This window comes from Scyliorhinus torazame, chromosome 15 (genome assembly GCF_047496885.1).
Source record: "Scyliorhinus torazame isolate Kashiwa2021f chromosome 15, sScyTor2.1, whole genome shotgun sequence".
In the NCBI taxonomy this organism is placed as follows: Eukaryota; Metazoa; Chordata; class Chondrichthyes; order Carcharhiniformes; family Scyliorhinidae; genus Scyliorhinus; species Scyliorhinus torazame.
The window spans coordinates 116431217-116452156 of record NC_092721.1 but is presented as its reverse complement, the minus strand read 5'-3'; the positions used below and the strand labels follow the sequence as shown (position 1 = coordinate 116452156).

The 20940-nt window shown below is 48.4% G+C and overlaps 1 protein-coding gene across 1 annotated transcript in view; it reads right to left on the bottom strand.

Annotated features, from left to right (window-relative positions):
* LOC140391761 (large ribosomal subunit protein eL31) overlaps positions 1-11227 on the bottom strand; it is a 245433-nt gene extending 234206 nt beyond the window's left edge. The window contains exon 1 of the mRNA XM_072476605.1: positions 11110-11227. The gene's annotated coding sequence lies outside the window, so the exon portion shown is untranslated. The remainder of the gene's footprint in view (positions 1-11109) is intronic.
* Between the last annotated feature and the right edge of the window lie 9713 nt (positions 11228-20940).

Here is a 20940-nt window from a genome sequence, read left to right as displayed (position 1 = left end):
ACTAGGATGCGCAGCAAGCTGGCTGCCTTGCAGACCAAGGTAATGGCAGTCCATTCCTGTGCATCACCCCAGTCCCATGGGGGATCACCCCGGCCCTGCAGGCCTTCCCCCAGTCACCTCCTCTCCCCCCTTTCGACCTTGGCAGGCCCCCCCCCACACCAGCCAGTGTCAGGCCTGGCAGCTCAAGGTCACACCTCTCCGTGTCCCACCTCCTCTATCTCCCTCATCAGCCACGGCGCCAGTTTCTCAATTTTGAAAAGCACAAGCAAACCTCACCATCAGGAATTCGCCCCAGTGGAGACAGAGAATCGCGGAGGCCCCGGAGAATACTGGGTCAGGCCAGCTAATGATATGCCAAGGGTGTTTACTGTACGTGCATTCTGGAGCACATTGACACCGTTGTCGATGCACCGGAGAATTGCGATTTGGCGTAAAACTGGCACCCACCATGATTTCGGCATCAAAACCGAATCCCAGACCAATCGCGTTTCACGATTTCGGCATCGGCCGACGGGGAATCCTGCCCAAGATTATTCTGACCCAAAGAAATAACTTGTGTTTCTATTGTATTCAATTAATATGAGTAATTATTGGATAAGATCACACATCAATCAATTAAGAGGCTGCAGATATTGATAATGAAGGCTTTGAATATTTTAAATTCATACACTGGGGGTAATGTTAACTTAATCTACCTTGTGGAAAACTGACCAGTTGGAGAGGGTGATTGGTCTACTTCTGTCCTGTGTTCATATGTAAGATCGGCAAACTTAGATGTATAAATCTCTGCTCTTGAATTTAAGTCAATGATATGTATCATGAAAATCTGAAACCCCAGTAGAGATTGTAACCAGGGCATCAACAAACTATTCTATGGTTGTGTTTAGAAATGCAGTTTGAGTAGTTGCCTTCCACTGCTGATTAATATAATTGAATAGCCATAAATCTACTTGTAAAAACAAAGGAAGGGATCATTGCGTCCATGTTGAGGTTTCTAGAATTTGATATTAATGATAGCAAAACCATACAAAAGAAACTGTCACAATTAATTTTTTCTACTGTCATTGTAAAACAAAATCATTTTTCGCTGTACAAACAGAAAATATGGCAGCTGGCAATTAAACTAAAAGAAACTCACAAAATGTCACATGATCAGCTTCCCATATTACCTAAAATGATCATATTGGCTTAAAATGGTTTTCAACAGTATTTTACATGCTCCTACATGTCAAAATGTTCAGTGCTTGATATTGCAACAAATGATTTTCATTTACATTCGTCAGTTTGGTGGAAGAGAGATATGTCTAAGAAATAAACTAGTATATAATCCTTATCTGGAGGATTCAGTGTTTTTTGGACATTGGACATTATCTCTAAACAGCTAATTCTATTTTAAACTAGTAGGATAGAATTACTGTTGGCATTTAATAAGGGTTCATTCGTACCACATAACTTCATAAACAAATAACATACACAAATAGTTTGGGTGTAAGACTGGACTCATTGGCATCTGTTATTTGGGCACTGCAGGTGCCATTCAGAGATAAAAATAGTTGTACTGCACATACAAACTTCGGCTCCAAATTGCAGCAGGTGGCATCTTTTAAGTGTGTGGCTTCTTCCAGGAGCTGGAGATTTTAACATCTTTCAGTTTGCCATCCACTGTTACATAAAGGGTAGTTACTGAAGTTCTTATGCAAAGAGAGTTTACTACATGTTATTCTCTCTTTCTACAGGCAAAAAGATACAGTGAGCAAATGGCTTCATTTGGAATACAGCCTTCCCCATGGTAGAGGGTGCCATTAACTGTACACAAATTGCTTTACAGGTGCCACATGTCAATTCTGCCATGTACTGGAACCAAAAGGGATTCCACTCCCTCAAAGTCCAGCTGGTATGTGACTATAGGCAGTGCAGCATGCAGGTCAATGCCCAGTGTCTTGGCAGCAGCCATGATGCCTTAGTTCTGCAGCAATCTGCTGTCCCAGATGCGTTTCAGCCACCACAGCAAAGCAAAGTTGGCTACTGCCCAACAGGGTTCTCTATTGGCGACATGGCTCATGAGTGCTTCTGAAGTTTTGTGGTGCACAATTTTGGCAACATGAGGAGACAGTCCTTGCCAACAGAATAAGTGCTTGAGATGGGGAGGAAGGTGGAAGGAGGAGGGGCAGGAAAGTGGAGGAAGATGAAGAAAGGCAGCAATCAAAACTGAACTGGCTGACCATGAAGAACTAATGTAAGTGTGATATTAAATTTGTGGCTGAGTCTTCTGCAGCAGAATGTGTGTGCGGCTTCACCCTCCGGCGAGCTGGCATCTGCAGTGTACTTGCTCTCTGTCCTGGTTGGTGTCCCCTGTCTTTAGTCTATCCCCTCAGATACATACAGCAGCAGTATCTGAGCTGATTAGAGTGAGCATGAAATAAATCGGTGGTGTGCCATTGCCATAACGGTCTGCTTGATGTTTCCCAACTGCCTGGTCAGCTTGCACTTCTTGGGTATTTGATATCAGAAAGAGGAGCATGTGTAAAACATTTGAAGTTTTAAAGTCAGAAGAGATTGTGGGATGAAGAGGAAGTGACATATGAAAAGTAGGAATAGATATGTGGATATGATCATCTTCAACTGATTCAGTCCTGTTGCTGGCCAAAGGTTCAGCAATGACTGTTCCAATAAAAGCCATTACCATCGTCACATGGAGGGTTAGGACATGCTGGTCCTTCTGTTATCCAAAAGTTATCCCCAGTTGTATTTGGTTCTGCACCATTTTCCCTTGCAAGAGAGAGGAAAGTGTGTCAGGAAGCGTTGTGCAATCTGTTTGGTGGCCTGGATGGCACGATTAAACAGCTAGCAATCTATGCAAGCTGTGAAATGTGAATGTGAGGCTTGCAGCAGTGCTATGTCTGCGAGAGTGCAATGGAGCATATTAATGTTAGGTCAAAACACTGACTTATAGAGATTGTTGATAGGTGGGTGATGGCCTTGTGGCGAATTCAGCAGTGCTTAATGGTGGAGTTGGTAGGATATGGCACTTGAAAGTGTATTCACATGAACACACGTGTGAGGTCATTGAGCTTGGTGCTCCTAGCATGAATTTCAAGATGACTATCTGCTGAATGCACTTTTGGAGTATGTATTTGGAGAGCCTCTTGTCTTCTGTGGATACAGGAGATCTCTCTTACTTTCCACCTCTTCCATCAAAGCCTCCAGTGCAGCATATCAAAATCTTGGAGTCTGCTCTCTTCTTTGTTGTCCTATTCTCCCCTATTTCTCAGGCCAGATTCACTTCTTGCATGGCTCCTTTTGGTATTACCACCGCTGAATCCCCCACCATCACCATTGTTAACCAGAAACGTAACAGACCTGGCCATATAAATACTTTGGCTACAAGAGGAGGACAGGTGCTAGCAAATCTGTGGCGGGTAATTAATCGCTTGCCTGCTCAAAGCCTGTCCACCATCTACAAGGCATAAATTAGGAGCGTGAAGGAATACTGCTCACTTGCCTAGATGAATGTGACTCCAATGACATTCAAGGATTTTTGCATTATCCGGACCCTTTGATTCGCACCCACCCACCATCTTAAATATTCATTCCCTCCAGCACACAGTGGCAGTGTGTACCACTGACAAGATGCACTGCAGAAACGCGCCTAGGCTCCTGCCAAACATGCAGCTTCTAGCACCTTGGATAACAAAGGCAGCAGATGCATGGGAACATCATTACCTACAAATTCCCATAGGTCAGACAGAATCTCTTGGAGTTATATTGCCTATCCTTCCCTGTTGCAGGGTCAAAATTAGAATTCTCTTCCTAACAACACTGTATGTGTGCCTACACCACATGGACTGTAGCGATTCAAGAAGGGTACTCACCATCATATCTCAAGGACAATAAGAGATGGCAACAAATGCTCACATCCTCAAATTAATCTTTAAAAAATGACTAACACCTACTCCAACCACAATGCCGCTTCCTTTTAAGAGGTTGAGGCTAGCTTGAACAGTTGGCTGGATATGACAATTTTGGATCACTTGCTGATGCATGTAGCCAATGAGAAGTTGTGTTTATGCTGGCATGTAGCAATCATCCTAATGGTCAGGTTGCATCAACTTTGCATGCTGCTTGCATTTCAATAAACGGGAGGGAGTTAATTGTATATTACAATCCTCATGCCTGTTTTCGGGGACTATCCAACATAACTCCTGTTATGGCGATTCTCAAAAATGGAGCCCAAGTGTTCGCGCCGTCGTGAACGCCGTTGCGTTTCACGACAGCGCGAACCGGGCACGGGGACGGCCGATTCTGTACCACACAGGGGGCCAGCACCGCGCTGGAGGGCGGGGGGCTTCTTCTGCGCGCCGGCCCCGACTCAACATGGCGTCGGGTTCAGGGGCTGGCCGCGCAACAGACCCCATCGGAGGCCACCCCCCGGTGAAGGATCGCATTTCCCCGCCCCACAGGCCGCCCCCTCAGCCCTTCGCGCAGAGTTCCCGCGGGCAGCGACCAGGGGTGAACGGCGCTGGCGGGACTCTGTCGAATCCGCCCGGCCACTCGGCCCATCCGGTCCGGAGAATCGGCGGCCCCACCGATTCCAGCGGCCCGCGGCCAGCACTGCATCAAACCCACCGGCGCAAATGGCGCCAATTCTCCGCACCTCGGAGAATCGCCACAGCGTCGAGGCGCAGTTGCGGCGATTCTCCGGCCCGGCGCAGGGCTCGGAGAATCGCTCCCTATGTTTTTTTAAATACTCATTTTAACTTCACATCAAATGTATGTAAGTTTATACAAGTGCTCGGTGAGCTCAGCAAAAAAATTACATACTGAAGAAAACTGCCTTCTATGCAGCTTTTATGATTGTAATTTTTAAAATCACTTCTACCAATAATGTCAACACATTCACACATATAGATAAGGGGCGAAATTCTCCGGAAACGGCGCGATGTCCGCCGACTGGCGCCCAAAACGGCGCAAATCAGTCGGGCATCGCGCCGCCCCAAAGGTGCGGAATGCTCCGCATCTTTGGGGGCCGAGCCCCAGCCTTAAGGGGCTAGGTCGGCGTTGGACGAATTTCCGCCCCGCCAGCTGGCGGAAAAGGCCTTTGGTGCCCCGCCAGCTGGCGCGGAAATGACATCTCCGGGCGGCGCATGCGCGGGAGCGTCAGCAGCCGCTGACAGCATTCCCGCGCATGCGCAGTGGAGGAAGTCTCTTCTGTCTCCGCCATGGTGGAGACCGTGGTGAAGGCGGAAGTAAAAGAGTGCCCCCACGACACAGGCCCGCCCGCGGATCGGTGGGCCCCGATCGCGGGCCAGGCCACCGTGGGGGCGGCACCCCCCGGGGCCAGATCGCCCCGCACCCCCCCCCCAGGACCCCGCCCGCGCCGCCTTTTCCCGCCGGTAAGGTAGGTGGTTTAATCTACGCCGGCGGGACAGGCATTTTAGCGGCGGGACTTTGGCTCATCCGGGCCGGAGAATCGCAGCGGGGGGCCCGCCAACCGGCGCGATTCCCGCCCCCACCGAATATCCGGTGGTGGAGAATTCGGCAACCGGCGGGGGCGGGATTCACGCCAACCCCCGGCGATTCTCCGACCCGGTGGGGGGTCGGAGAATCTCGCCCAAGATTCTCATTCCATGGGTGGATAAGACCTCTTTCAAGGTGGAAATACAAAATTACTCTTGCAAGGTTAATGTTTAAAATCTCGATGTACTGATATCAAATATTTCAAATCTCACATCTTTACCAACTGATTCCAGTTCTCCATGTGCTTGTCTTTAAAAATAGTCTAATTGTTGGTTATCATGTTCCATATGTCTGTTAGTCATTCTTACTACTATCACAATTCGTAGATTGTGATTAATAATGCACTACAGATGCTTCCGGTTGCGGCTATGCGGAGCTAAGCCGCACGATTCGGCAGCTCCCGCTACCATGGACTTTCGGGCTCGTTAGAGGAGCCCCAACGGAACTTTTTTTAACGCAACCCGTGGGGAAGGGAAGAGAGAGGTCCCCCTCCAACTTCTATGAAACGGACCAGAAGTGTAACGGCCAAAGGAGCGGCACTGGAGCAACGGGAGAAGTGAGGGAAAGAAAACAAAATGGCGGCAGCCAGGGACAAAGGGGAGCTGCAGGAGTTCATCAAGCACTGCTTCGAGGAGCAGCGCGAGGAGATGCTGGCACCTATGCTTTCGGCAATTGAAGGACTCGGGATCACCCAGAAGGCCCACAAAGTTAAGATCCAGGAGGTACAGAAAAGAGTCAGGCAGAACGAGGACGAGCTCGTGAGCCTGGCGGTGAGAGTGGAGCAGAACGAGGCGCTACACAAGAGGTGGGCGGGAAGACTCGAAGACCTGGAGAACAGGTCGAGGAGAAAGAATCTGCGAATCCTGGGTCTCCCTGAGGGAGTGGAGGGGGCTGATGCCGGGGCATACGCGAGCACGATGCTCGAGGCGATGATGGGCACGAAGGCCCCTTCGAGGCCGCTGGAGTTGGACGGGGCACATCGGGTGCTGGCGAAGAAGCCCCAGGCAAATGAGCCGCCAAGGCCGATGGTGGTGAGGTTCTACCGGTTCACGGACAGAGAGTGGGTCCTGAGATGGGCCAAGAAGGAGCGGAGCAGTAAGTGGGACAATTCAGAGATCCGAATATACGGAAAGAAGTGAAATTCGGAATGCTGCAGCCAGCGCGACTGTGGGTCACATACAAGGGCCAACACTATTACTTTGAAACGCCTGAAGAGGCGTGGACCTTTGTACAAGCCGAAAAGTTGGACTCTAACTGAGGGTTTGTGAGGGTAGGGGGGATGTTTGAGGTTTGATGTGTGATGGTTGTTGTATATAGGGGGTCAATCACGCGCAGGAAATGTTACATGGGCTGGGGGAGAGAGACAAGGCCGCGACAGGAGCTGCGCCAGAGGGGGCGGAGCGGGCTTTGGAAAGCACTTTTTTTTTTCCCCGCGTAGGGGGTTTATGGATCAGATGGGGGGAGTGGACCCATGGCGGTTTGCAAGGCCGCAGGCCAGGGAATTTTCTTTCTTCTCCCATGTACGCAAGGCCTACTCCTGGATATATTTCTTTGTTCTGGGTAGGGCGCTCATCCCGAGGGTGGAGGGGACGGAGTATTCGGCCATAGCCGTTTCGGACCATGCCCCGCACTGGGTGGAACTGGAGCTGGGAGAGGAGAGGGACCAACGCCCGTTGTGGCGGCTGGATGTGGGACTGCTGGCGAACGAGGTGATGTGTGGGGAGGTGAGGGGGTGTATCGAAAGGTACTTGGAGGCCAACGACAACGGGGAGGTGCGGGTGGGAGTGGTATGGGAGGCGTTGAAGGCGGTGATCAGGGGAGAGCTAATCTCCATTAGGGCTCATAGGGAGAAGACAGAGGGTATGGAAAGGGAGAGATTAGTGGGAGAGATTTTGAGAGTGGACAGGAGATATGCAGAGGCCCCGGAGGAAAGATTACTTGGGGAAAGACGACGGCTCCAGACGGAGTTTGACCTGTTGACCACAGGGAAGGCGGAGGCACAGTGGAGGAAAGTGCAGGGGGCGACCTACGAGTATGGGGAAAAGGCTAGTCGGATGCTGGCACACCAGCTCCGTAAGAGGATGGCAGCGAGGGAAATAGGGGGAGTCAAAGATGGAAGGGGAGCCACGGTTCAGAGTGCGACGAAAATAAACGAGGTATTTAAGGCCTTTTATGAAGAGCTGTACAGATCCCAGCCCCCAGATGGGGAAGAGGGGATGAGACGATTCCTAGATCAACTGAGATTCCCGAGGGTGGAGGAGCAAGAGGTGGCTGGTTTGGGGGCACCAATTGGGTTGGAGATGCTGAGCAAGGGTTTGGGGAGCATGCAGGGTAGGCCCCGGGACCGGATGGATTCCCGGTGGAGTTCTACAGGAAGTACGTAGACCTGCTGGCCCCGCTACTGGTGAGGACCTTTAATGAGGCAAGAGAGGAGGGGACCCTGCCCCCGACAATGTCGGAAGCGACAATTTCTTTGATCCTAAAGCGGGACAAGGACCCACTGCAATGTGGATCGCACAGGCCGATCTCGCTCCTTAATGTGGATGCAAAGTTGCTGGCAAAGGTGCTGGCCACGAGGATCGAGGACTGTGTCCCGGGGGTAATCCACGAGGACCAGACGGGATTTGTAAAGGGCAGGCAACTAAACACCAATGTGCGGCGGCTCTTAAACGCGATAATGATGCCATCGGAGGAGGGAGAGGTGGTGATAGTGGCAGCTATGGATGCGGAGAAGGCCTTTGACCGAGTAGAGTGGGAGTACCTCTGGGAGGTGCTGCGTAGGTTTGGGTTCGGTGGAGGGTTTATCAGTTGGGTTAAGCTCCTGAACAGAGCTCCGATGGCGAGTGTAGTGACGAACCGGCGGAGGTCGGAGTACTTTCGACTGTAACGAGGGACGAGGCAGGGGTGCCCCCTGTCCCCCCTGTTGTTCGCATTGGCGATCAAACCGTTGGCCATGTCATTGAGGGAGTCTAACAAATGGAGGCGGGTGGTCCGAGGGGGAGAAGAGCATCGGGTGTCGCTATATGCGGATGACCTGTTGCTGCACGTGGCGGATCCAATGGAGGGGATGGTGGAGGTCATGCAGACTCTAAGGGAGTTTGGGGAGTTTTCGGGCTATAAGCTCAATGTAGGGAAGAGTGAGCTCTTTGTATTGCAGGCGGGAGACCAAGAAAGAGGGATAGGGGACCTACCGCTGAGGAGGGCGGAGGGGAGCTTTCGGTATCTGGGGATCCAGATAGCCAGGAGTTGGGGGACCCTACATAAACTGAATCTGACGAGGTTGGTGGAGCAAATGGAGGAGGATTTCAAAAGATGGGACATGTTACCGCTCTCGCTGGCGGGTAGAGTGCAGTCGGTCAAAATGGTGGTCCTTCCGAGGTTTCTGTTTGTGTTTCAGTGACTTCCCATCGTGATCACTAAGGCCTTTTTTAAGAGAGTAGGCAGGAGTATTATGGGGTTTGTGTGGGCGAATAAGACCCCGAGAGTAAGGAGAGGGTTCCTGGAACGCAGTAGGGACCGAGGAGAGTTAACCTGGGGAGCTACTACTGGGCAGCAAATGTGGCGATGATCCGCATGTGGGTGATGGAGGGAGAGGGGGCGGCATGGAAGAGGATGGAGATGGCGTCCTGTAAAGGAACGAGCCTGGGGGCGTTGGTGACGGCACCGCTGCCGCTCTCGCCGTCAAAGTATACCACGAGCCCAGTGGTGGCAGCAACGCTAAGGATCTGGGGCCAGTGGAGACGGCACCGGGGTGCAATGGGAGCATCGGTGTGGTCCCCGATCAGGGGTAACCACCGGTTTGTCCCGGGGAAGATGGACGGGAGGTTCCAGAGCTGGCATCGGGCGGGAATTGGAAGAATGGGAGACCTGTTCATCGACGGGACGTTTGCGAGCCTAGGGGCACTGGAGGAGAAGTTCGAGTTACCCCCGGGAAATGCCTTTAGATATATGCAGGTGAGGGCTTTTGTGAGGCGACAGGTGAGGGAATTCCCGTTGCTCCCGGCACAAGAAGTTCAAGATAGGGTGATCTCAGGTGTATGGGTCGGGGAGGGCAAGGTGTCGGAAATACACCAGGAGTTGAAAGAAGAGGGGGAAGCGCTGGTAGAAGAGTTGAAGTGTAAATGGGAGGAGGAGCTGGGGGAGGAGATCGAGGAAGGTCTGTGGGCTGATGCCCTAGGTAGGGTTAATTCCTCCTCCTCGCGTGCCAGGCTCAGCCTGATACAATTTAAGGTGGTCCACAGAGCGCACTTGACGGGGGCGAGGCTGAGTAGGTTCTTTGGGTGGAGGACAGATGTGGAAGGTGCTCAGGGAGCCCGGCGAACCATGTCCACATGTTTTGGTCATGCCCGGCACTGGAGGGGTTCTGGAGAGGAGTGGCAGGAGCAATATCTCAGGTGGTGAAAGTCTGGGTCAAGTCAGGCTGGGGGCTAGCAATATTTGGAGTAGTGGACGGACCGGGAGTGCAGGAGGCGAAAGAGGCCGGCATTCTGGCCTTTGCGTCCCTAGTAGCCCGGTGAAGGATCTTGCTGATGTGGAAGGAGGCGAAGCCCCCCAGCCTGGAGGCCTGGATAAATGATATGGCTGGGTTCATAAAGTTGGAGAGGATTAAGTTCGCCTTGAGAGGGTCTGCGCAGGGGTTCTACAGGCGGTGGCAACCGTTCCTAGACTATCTCGCGGAGCGTTAGAGGAAGGTCGGTCAGCAGCAGCAGCAACCTTGGGGGAGAGGGGGGGGGGACCTCCTGGGAGTGGGGGGGGGCTGCCTGGGAGGGTGGATGAGCAAGAGATAACATGAAGGGTGGGGGAAACTGGCACGTACGGGAGAGGGCCAGTGTACAAAGCTGTGTAAATATATCATTTTGCCATGTATACATCTTGCTCTGCACGATTTCTCGTTTTTTTTTGTTACTGGGGGGGGGGGGGGGGGGGTTATTGTTTGTAAGGGAGAAAAATTGTGTTAAAAAACTTTAACAAATATATTTTAAAAATAAAAAAAATAATGCACTACAAATAATTGGTTACAAAATCATCCATAATATCTGTTATGTATTGGCACATTTTCTCCATTCACATGTGCATTATAAGTCTTGGTATAGTTGAAGAGCAGACAGAATGGCGAGTCTGGGTCGTGTAACCGACGTTAATCCTGTGATATACTTGGCACACTTGCCCAATAAAAAAATGTCAGTGTATAATCCAAAGTGCAAACTGTGTCATTTTTTTGAATGAAAATATCCAACACCATCCTATGATGATATCAGAATGATCAGTCACAGTTTAAAATAATAAAACAATCAATTTTTAAGCATATCAAAACAAAAAATCTTTAAATGCTACAGCATATCCACATGCCCCTTTCTTTCAGGATTATTTCCAGCAATAAACTATTTGTTGGTTTGATTAAACTTCTTAGCAGTTGATAAGCATAGGAGCTGTTCATTGCCTCATATATTACTGACAAGTTATGGCTTAAATTAATAGCTTGTAGCATAAAATAATTCATCTGTGAAATACATGTGAATTTTGCTTTACATTGTATATTGCAATGATAGTAAAAGACAGAAAATAATTGTCCAGGCTTCCCCACTAACTTACCAACTATCTCCATTACCTCACGGCTCAAAATGTCTTCCTTAAGTCTTTGTTATTCCTTAATGTCTGTAATTTAACCGTCATTTAATTTCATGTAATGTTGATTTGATTGTGAGGTTACCTGGGAAGGATACAGATATACAAATCCTAAATTATAGAGAACAGCAAATGATATCACTTCAAATAAAGTTAAATTAATATCAAAACATTTTCAATTACTGTGCAGTGATCAAATTACCCATACAGTATTAGAAATTGAGTCTTATGCTTTCAAACAAGGATATGGATGGAATTGTGAAAGTTACCAGACAAAAACCTATTTTAATTCAAATTCCAAATTAAGACTGCAAAATCATTATGATTTGGGGTCTGGAGTCTTTCCACTGGCATAAAACCAGTGCAGGTGCATACCTTGTTTCGGTGGGTGTCATGGCCCTTGATGCGTAGGCTACCGGTGCCCAGGATGAAGTGTCATCGCGTTAAAGCAGCACCGCACCGATGCCATCCTGGCTCGCATCTGTCGAGATCTTCATCTCCCTGTCTGGGTTGAAAAATGCCAAGACGAGTGCAATGGTGAGCTTGGCTTTCAGCTCCAACCACTCTGCCTGATGTGCTGCCTTCCACTCAAAGGCAGTGGACTTTTTTCCTAGGTTTCGCAGGGCCATGGTGTGTGAGGCCAGGTTTGGGATGAACTTGCCCAGAAAATTGACCATGCCCAGGAAGCGCAACACCGCCTTCTTGTCTTCGGGGACCTTCATGGCTTTGATGGCCTTGACCTTGTCTGTGTCCGGTCGCACGCCCTGCTGAGAGATCTGGTCACCTAGGAACTTGAATGTCGACATGCCAAAGCAACATTTGGACCTGTTCAGCTTCAGGCCATTGGCATGGACACGGCGGAATACCTGCTGTAGACGGGAAACATGCTCTTCAGGGATCGTGGACCATATGATGATGTCGTCCAAGTACACACGAACCCCTTCAATGCCCTCCATCATCTGCTCCATGATGCGATGGAAGATCTCCAATGCCGGGACAATGCCAAACGGCATGCGATTATCGAAGTATCTGCCAAACGGTGTTTTGAAGATGCAGAACCTTCTGCTGGACTCATCCAGCTGGATTTGCTAAAATCCATGTGATGCATCTAACTTGGTGAAAAAACATTTGTGTGCCATCTCACTGGTGAGATCCTCCCCCTCCGGGATGGGGTAGTGTTCACACATTATATTCTTATTGAGATCCTTGGGATCAATGCAGATACACAGGTCTCCCGAAGGCTTTCTAACACATACCATCGAGCTGATCCAGTCAGTCGGTTCAGTTACCTTGGAAATGATGCCCTGTTGCTGAAGATCCTTAAGTTCTGCCTTCAGGCATTTCCGTTGTAGTCCAGGAGCCTGCAGGCTGCTGGAAGGACCTTGGGGGGCTTCTTGATGCGTTTGAAATCTGCCTGTGAGAGGAGGTTGGCAGAAGCACCTGTGTCCAGCTTAAACTGGATGGAGCAGTGGTTGACCTGCATCACCGCACACCATTCGTCTGCAGAATCCACAGCGAGGATGGATTGAATTTGTGATGAGTTGGATGTGGCATATTCACATTTGGTAATGATGCCCACACAGTAGGCGGAGTCCAGGCATTCTTCCTCTGGATCCGTTGTGCTGCCAGGATCAGAATCCTGTAATCGTTGTTGCACACTCTGAACGCGCCGTCGTCGGAATTGGGAGTGCTGGCCCCTGACTGGTGGTGCAGACCTGTACAAGGCTGCATAGTGTCCAGGCTTCCCGCAGTTTAAACATCGCCTGCCTCTTGCAGGGCAGTGTTTCTTTAAGTGAGCGTTGCCGCAGTTCAAGCACATCATGACGTTGGCGTCCTGATGCTCTTTAAATGCTACAGCATATCCACATGCCCCTTTCTTTCAGGATTATTTCCAGCAATAAACTATTTGTTGGTTTGATTAAACTTCTTAGCAGTTGATAAGCATAGGAGCTGTTCATTGCCTCATAGTTGTCGCACATGCGCAGTGCGGGTGTCGGCCGCTTCATTATCCCATTCGCATCGCGCATGCGTGGGGCCCCGGGAAAAGCGCGCGAAATGGCCGCTTTCATCAATGCTGAGGCGCTGCATCCGGGAGATGGCCTGCACACGCTCTGCCTCGTGGGAGGCAAGTTTCTAATTTTCAGCTGATTTGTACTGGGCATAGCGATTTTGGGCGTGCTCATGCACTGTGCATGTTTCAATTGCGACTGGCAGGGTCATATGCTTGATTGTCAGTAGCTGCTCTCTCACAGGATCAGAGTGAACTCCAAAAACGATTTGGTCTCTGATCATGGAGTCAGCAATATCACCAAAGTTGCAGGATAGCGCTAGCAGGCAGAGGTTAGTTAAGAAGGAGTAAAAAGATTCATCATTACCTTGTAGACGCTGTGAAAAGAGTTAAAGAGTTTGATGGCTTGATCACCCGCTGTAGAGAGGAGAAGCGCGATCTTCCTTGCATCAGACACACCCACGAGGTCTGAAGCTTCGATGTACAGCAGAAAATTTTGCTTGAATGTCCGCCAATTGGCACTGAGATTGCCGGAGGTCCTGAGCTGGTGAGGAGCTGCTGAATCTTCTCCATGGTGCCGGGATACATTCACTGGTCGTCACGGACTGAGGTAAACCACCTAGATTAAGCAGTCTCCTGGTAGCATGATGTGTTATGTACTTTGGGATAACACAGGCTGCAACTGGATGCAACTTTAACCAAAAGATTCTCCAGACCTTGAAGTTAGTTTAATCTGATTTATTAAACCAGTCGAATAGTTAGCACAGTTCTCTCTGAGTTCGACTCTCTGCTAACCTAAGTGTGGTTACTCTGTCTGACTGAACCAGACTAGCTCTTAGCCACGTGCTGGAGGTGTGATACTGTACATACACCCTAACTCACTCTGTAAATGTTCATCAGTGGAAAGAGGCGGAGTGTGAGTGCCCCGTGCCATTTATAGTGAGATACCACCCCTGAGTGTCCTGCCTGCTCATTGGTCATGTCCTGTTCTCTGTGTTCATTAGCTGCCTGTCTGTATATCATTATCTGCATATCGTGACAGACAGTATGCTGCTGGCCTGAGGGCCTCCTGCCAGGGCGAGTAGTGGTGGGGGGGAGGGGGGCAGGAGGTGGGCTGTGTGGTCAGGGTGGACAGGCGTGCAAAACATCTTTGCCATAGCCGTAAAGGCAGCCACGCAGCTGCACAAGCTGCTGACAGCCCACTGTGAATTTAGGGCCACGTGTCATAGAGGTGTCTCCCCCCCTCCCCCAAGGTGCCTTCTGGCCCAGCAGCCGACCCATCAGCTGTATGGGCATGCTCCATAACCAGTACCATCTTGTTGGCTGGGATGAGTGTATGTGTGGGGATTGTAATGTGTAAATGAGGCTGCAGCTTGTCAACCTGCCGAGTGTCCATCACGGACCCAGTGAATTCCGCATAGTTTTTCATTGGAATCGATTGTGTTCCATGTGGCACTGGTGCGAGCCGCTCCACAGTCACTGAATCGGTCCAGGTTTGGCGCTAGTTTTGCTGTCGTGAAATGGAGAATCAGCCCCAAATATATTACCCATCAACAGTAAAGGAAAGACGATATACTTCCAAGTCAGGATGATGTGTGACTTGGAGGAGGTGCAGAAACACCTTCACCTGCACCCCCTCCAAGTCACACATCATCCTGACTTGGAAGTATATCGTCTTTCCTTTACTGTTGATGGGTAATATATTTGAACTCCCTCCTTAACATCACTGAGGGTGATGTGATCAATGTAAAACAGGTATTTAAATTAATTACATTGTCATCAAATATATGGCTGAATGTAGCATGTCCATCCCACATACCCTGTCACTCAGTTGGTTAAAGCCTGGAGATCAGGGGCTGATTCTCCATTCCTGAGACTAACTGTTTATGTTGGGGCAGAATTCGTGGAATTCGTCAATGGTACCATTCAGCATGTTAACATTGGGGAAATTCAGTGATGATAATATTGTTGAATGTCAGGGGGAGATAGATTCTCTCTTGTTGGAGATGGGCATTGCTTGGCACCTGAGTGGCATGAACATTACTTCTCAGCTCAAACCCGGATGTTGTCTAGGTCTTGATGCATATGAGCAGGGTCTTCTTCAATATCTGGGGAGCTCTGAATCTTAATGAACATTGTGCAATAATCAGTGAGTTTACCCATTTCTGACCTTACTTGGAGGGATGGTCATTGATGAACCAGCTAACGGTAATTGGCCTAGGACACTACCCTGAAGAACTCCTGCAGCGATGTTCAGGGGCTGAGATTATCGACTTCCAAGAACCATCTTTCTTTGTGATAGGTTTCACTCTAACCACTAAGCATTTCCCCGAATTCCACTGACCTCAGTTTTGCTAGGGCTCCTTAATGTCGCATTTGGTCACGTGCTACCTTGATGTCAAGGACACTCACTCACAGCTCATCTCTGTAATTCAGCTCCTTTGTCCATATTTGGACCATGGTTCTGATGAGGTCTTGAGCCATGGTGGAACACAAACTGAGTATCAGTGAGTAGGTTGTCGCTACGTAAGTGCTACTTCAATGCACTGTCAATGACACTTTCCATCATTTTGCTCATGATTGAGAGTAGTCTGATAGGACAGTAATTGACCTATTGGGCGAAACCTTTTGTGGTTCTGGAAGTCTTGCCTGCCAGCTGGAGAGTTCCTCTTTTCTGCAGTGCTTCTTTTTTGGAAGGCCGCCAAAGCATAATGAATCAGGCACTGGCAAGGCCATTAATGGGCCTTCCCCTTGAATCAAGACCAGGGGTGGAAGTTCTGCCTAGCAAGAGCTGTTGGCCAATCAGAGGCTGTCAGCTCTTGTGCTCAACCGTGCAACTGAGGAGGACGTGACTGCTACTAGAAGAACAGGTATTGGAGTCCCAGGATCGCGAAAGATCCAGGCCACTGGTAACTAATGTGGGCGGAGGAAGAGTCTGCAGCATGGGGGCAGAAGAAGAGGGGGCATGTAAACAAGGACAGGGGAATGGTTCCCAGTGGGGTACCATTCCCTTCCTTGAATGTTCAGTTACTCTATCAGGCACTGATTGCCTTCGATCACGGAAGCCCTCCCCTCCCCTCACCTCTCCTCTCTGAAGTTGGTGACAGGCCTGCTTTCATCTTGGTTAATCCCCGTGCCTGTGGGATAAGACCCTTAATTGGTCATTGATTGGCCATGAGGTGGGAAGGTACATCATGGGCCTTTCTCCCTGGAATTAATTATGGAGGAACCAGAAAGGCAGTGGGGCTCAGGTTCACCACCACCCTATCTTAGTAAATGCCCTTCCTGGGTCCAAGCTCCCCAGCGCCGAGAGAAGAAGATTCTGCCCATTGGGTTTGTTCTGTTTTTGTGGGTTGGACACAGCTGAGTATTTTTCTACATTGTCAGGTAGATGCCAGTGTTGTAGCTGTACTAAAACAGCGTGTCTAAATGTGCTGCTAGATCTGGAGCACAGGTTTTCAATACTAGAGCTGGAATGTTGTACGAACCCATAGCCTTTGTAGTATCCAGTGTCTTAAACCAATTCTTGATATCACATGGAATGAACTGAATTGTCTGAAGGCTGGCATCAATGATTGTGGGGAGCTAGGAGGAGGCTGAGATGGATCATCCACTCAGCATTTTTGGCTGACATTAGTTGCAAATGCTTCAGCCTTGCTTGCACTGACAAGCTGGACTCCCCCATCATTGTGGATAGTGATGATTTTGGAGCCTCCTCCTCTGATTAGTTGCTTCCCTGACCACCATTCATGACTAGATATGGCAGAACTACAGAACTTCGATCTGATCCATCGATTGCGGAATCACTTGGCTCTGCTTATTTGTGGCCTATGTTGTAGCTTCCCAAGGTTCCATCTTATTTTAGGTATTCCTGGTGCTGCTCCCGCCATGCTCTCCTTTCTCCTCGTGAAAACAAGATTGGTCTCTTGGTTTGATGGCAATGGTAGAGGATATGCTGGGCCATGAGGTTACAGATTTGTTTGAATACAGTTCTGCTGCCACTAATGGCTCACAGCAGCTCATGGATTCCCACCTTTGAGCTGCTATATCTGTTCTGAATCTATCCCTTATAGCATGGGGGTAGTGCCACACAACAGAATGGAGAATCTCCTCATTTTGAAGATGGGACTTGAGTTCCACATGAATTCTGCGTTGGCCCCGTCTATGAATACCATCATGGATAGGTACAACTGCCACAGGTAAATTGGTACAGGCCAGAACAAGGAGATTTTTCACTTAATGGTTCTCTCACCACCAATTTGACAGATATGTCCTTCAGGACTCAGCCAGCTTGGTCAGTAGACGTGGAAGTCTGCAATGCTGAGTACATTCAGTTGCTTATCTAATTGGTGTTCAACATGGGAGGTACCACTGATAAATCTACTGGGAAAACCAACAGGTAATAATCAGCAGATTTCCTTGTCCATGTTTGACCTGATGCCATGTGACTTCATGGGGTCTGGAAGCGATGTTGGGAACTCCAATGACCACTCATAACTGACTGTATACCACTGTGCTGCCACCTCAGCTATGTGGGACAGGCCATACCCAGGGCTGGTAGTGGAGGTATGATTTCAAAAGGCAGTTAAGAGCCAACCACATTGCTGTGGGTTGCATGTAGGCAAGACCAGGTATGAAGGCAGATTTTCTCCCCTGAATAATAGTGATCTGTAATAGTAATTTCATGTTCATTATTAAAGGTGCTTTAGTAACCATAATATAGTGGTATGTCTTGAAGGAAAACATTAAAGTAACCTTTGCCACACGCCAAACGACCTTAACATCACAACTATACTTAGCAGTCCAATGCATGATGGCATAATTTGTCAGAAATATATTTTTAATAATAACTAATAATACTTAAGTGTTCAGTTCTAACACTGCTCATAAACATTGAAACTCTTCTCCATAATTTCTCCATAACTCTTCACTCTGTTTAGTTCTCAGTATTAGTTACTAGTTTAAGTAGTAATTTTCAGACTAATTTTCTTTGCTTCCCTGAGTTTTTTTGCGAAGTTAGCTCAATGCTGCTGTATAATTCCATGGGAACTGGTTGTTTTTCAATTCATTTGTGATTATTAGCAAGTTGTTGAACACCAGACGGATCATAGTAAATCATAAACCTATCCTGATGTGATGTCCACACACATACATCTCCTCCTCGGAATCACTGGATACAGGTCAAGCTTGGGAATTCTGGTTGAATTTCCCTTCCCAAATAAGGGCAATTGTCGCATTTGTACCAGTATTTCAGCTAAGATGAGGGAGAGCGGCGAGGAGAACAGAGTTTTAAAATTAACCTTCAAATTTGTTGAAAGTCCTGAAAATAGATTACAGCTATTACATACAATAACATAGAAGTCAACTTGTAATCTTGTTTCCATTTCAGGATCTTTGAATTCATGACAGCGCTTAAGCGAGGCCTGTGCAATGGGTGTCCACACTGATATGAATTTTGAATACACAGTTCAAAACTAATTAATGTCAAACAGGATGTATCACTTTATTTATTAGAAAACCAAACTGAAGCACTGTAAGAACACTATGAAGGGAAACTTTCACCCAAAGAACAGGCAGATTTAGGTTGAGTGGCAGGTTAAAATATTTAAAATCTCAATCCCGAACCCATCCCACCTACCAATAGTTTTAATGGAAACAGGGCAGGATATGGGCAGCCAACCCACTCCAAGGAGACAGGTTGGCACTTTAAATATTATAACACGGCTATGGTTTATGCACTGTTTTGAATTTAACTCTTGTGTTTGAATTTCCCTCGCCTCAGGAAATCCCCGGCAAAATTTACTGCTCTTCCGTTTGGTGAATTTGAGGACAAGGGGCATTTAATCAGGCAGGAGGCTGGTGGGTGGGGTCCACGCTGCCTTCCCACCTCCCATCTGATTAAGCCCGTGCTCGGGAGGCCCATGTACAGCCTTCCCACCTCATCACCAAGTGAGGACTTGAAGTGGGCAAATAAGGGCCTCAACCCTCCGCTGCTAATATCAACCCTATGGTGGATGAGGGGGCTTGGCCCGCAGATAGCTCAACAAGCAAACCTTTGCTGCTTTGCCTGTGGGGTCTCTGTGGGGCGAAGGGTGGTTTCAGTGCTTGATAGTATCTGGCATCAGCAAGATACTGCCCTTGCTGCCAACCCTTCCCCATGACCCTCAACCCATGCCACACCCTCTGCCATCACTCATCTGTTGTCTGGGATCCAGTGACAAGACTCGGCCTCAGGTGGGTGTCATACCGGCAGCAGCCACCACTTCCTTGATGGCGCTGCCACTCAGTAAAGCTGCCAGCCTTTGATTGGCCTGCAACTTGGGGAGGTGGGACTTCCACCCCTGGGATTCTTCACCCCAGAGAAGGCTTGTCACTGTCCAGTTAAAGGACTGAGTTGCACTTAATGTGATGGGCATTTCCTAAACTAGGTGAAGCGGAAATCTCCAGGCAGCACGCAAGACCCCTGTCTCCACCATTAAATACCATCCCCAGAAACTAATCCAGGAGAGGATTAATGAATCCAGAAAATGCCTATCTGCTCCGCTTTGATACAGAATGCTGCTTAGAAAAAACACCCTACTACGACAACCTGATCGCACAATCATTTGCCCTTCTTAGGCTTCCCCTTCTACACCCAGAGGTCTCCAATCCTTCAAACCCTGAGGCTCTGACTACAATCCCCCACCTACCCCAGGCCTTCCACAAAAGCCTCCAATCTTCTACCAGGCCGTCAAACGATTCTCACCACTCCTCACCATGATCCCAGCCACTCCCTCCAAAGGATCCACAGCCCCCACCTGTGATGCAGAATTACCTGCCTCTAGGCTGCTCCCCACTCAAGTGGTAGTCAAGTCTGTCAATTAGGCTGTCTTTTGGGTGGGAAATCTGTAAGTGTCATTATACATTAAAACTACAGTTTATTAAATTAAATTGGAGTTAAGCTTCCGCAGCTTGCAGGGGAACCCGGCAATCAGGATTCAAATAAAGATATCCTCATCTGGCACTCTGTAAAAATGTTTATTTCTCCTTTCAGCAAATTCTATATTCGTATTGGAGCATTCATTTAAAAAAAGCTAATTTGGCAATTTTTAGCTGAATATGCTCTTATGAGGATCTTGGGACCTTTGACAATGTTAAAGGTGCCATACAAATACAAGGATTGAATGTTTCTTTTTAGCGAATGTTCAGAAAGCACCAATCAACATTTAATAATAGCTGACAGACCATGTGAAGATAATTTTCAAATATATGGATACAGTTTTGTGAAATGCAGTTCCCGGCCTTTTCCACCCTAATATTATGCATAATAAAAATATGATCTGAGGAATACTTCTTTAAATAACATGTGAAAAGGCATTCTTCAGTGAAGAGTGACCCTCCCCTTTATTTTCGAATGATCTTCAAAGTGAGGATAGCAGATCTGCACCTGGAATGCTTTTGTTTGGTAATGTCAGAACCGAGCACCCACATTGCAGGCATAGCACGGGTTAGCAAAAAAAAGCAAAGTTCCCTCAGCTGCAAAAACCTTTAACAATATTCCCATTTTAAAAAAAACCCTCACAGTATGGATGGGAATAGTTCCAATGTCACACATTTTTATTACATTTTGAATGTTCACTTTCTATTATAGAACCAGCTCCAGATGGAGCACCCCTACCATTGCTCTGGCCTGGACCAGCAAGGTCAGCAAGAATAGTGAATCACACATGGGAACTTTATATGGCTACATGCTTAGCTCCAATCATTTGAGTCATTGGAGGAATATTGGAGTGCTGCGGCAACAATGACAA